Genomic DNA, 944 nt, shown 5'->3' with positions numbered 1-944 from the left:
ACCAGAAATACATAGCATACCACGCCATTACAGATTCTTACAAATACTTATACTTTCCCCTCACTATTCGTGACTGGAATAGGCTCCCACAACACATAATATACTCAACAAAGCAGGTACATTTAATCAGTTTACACTAGTACACCAAAGAACGCATACATAAACTCCTAAGCATAGCTACCCCCCCCCCCCACCCCTGACAACCAACCTTGCCCCATATAAGTGCGATATGTGCTAATTTTTAGCGCCCTACGCTTTAACACTATTGAGATTGAGATTATTATCAGTAGTAGTAGTAACATTAGATACAAAGGAAGACAAGTGTAAATGAAAATATTGAACCATACACTTTCATAAACCGAGGAACATTAGATTCCATCCAAGTCTTTCCTTGTTAAAATAAACGGTAATAGCGCAGTTCAGTAATCATTTAAAGGAAATTTTAATCTAATATTTCCTCCTTTTAAACTGTCCGAAAGAGCTGTCCCAGCTATGACTGGTCACCCTGCTTGTACTCGAAGTGTGATGGCAATTGTGTAGAGTCAGAATCAGATGATTATAGGAATCCCTTTACTTACTACTATCGCTATGGAAATTTTCGTTGTCAGTATTTTCCTCAGTATTATCAATATAGTCTTTGTTATGATCACCACTATCACCGGTGTCTTACTTACTCCCTTGTGTTTCTGGGATTAAGTGGCTGTAGGTCCTCTGGTGGAAAATCTCTTCGCTTGGTCTATTATTTGTTTGATATTCGTCCGCAGTACTCTCCTCTTCACTAGTGAAGAGAGAGTTGTATTTATTTTATAAATAGCCATTTCCTCAAAACATGGAAGCGACGGCCGCCATCGTCTTCAAAACCTATTATATATAGTGTGTACCTGCATCTCTTTATAGAAAATTTACTTGATGCATAACTTAAGAATATGCGAATCTGTAAAGCT

At 37.8% G+C, this 944-nt stretch overlaps 1 protein-coding gene across 1 annotated transcript in view; it reads left to right on the top strand.

Moving 5' to 3' along the window:
- LOC119586514 overlaps positions 1-944 on the top strand; it is a gene marked incomplete at its 3' end in the record, with an annotated part of 3,777 nt that overhangs the window by 440 nt on the left and 2,393 nt on the right.

Source organism: Penaeus monodon, chromosome 21 (genome assembly GCF_015228065.2).
Source record: "Penaeus monodon isolate SGIC_2016 chromosome 21, NSTDA_Pmon_1, whole genome shotgun sequence".
In the NCBI taxonomy this organism is placed as follows: domain Eukaryota; kingdom Metazoa; phylum Arthropoda; class Malacostraca; order Decapoda; family Penaeidae; genus Penaeus; species Penaeus monodon.
Note: the sequence above shows the minus strand (reverse complement) of the source record. Positions and strands in the feature narration are given on the sequence as shown.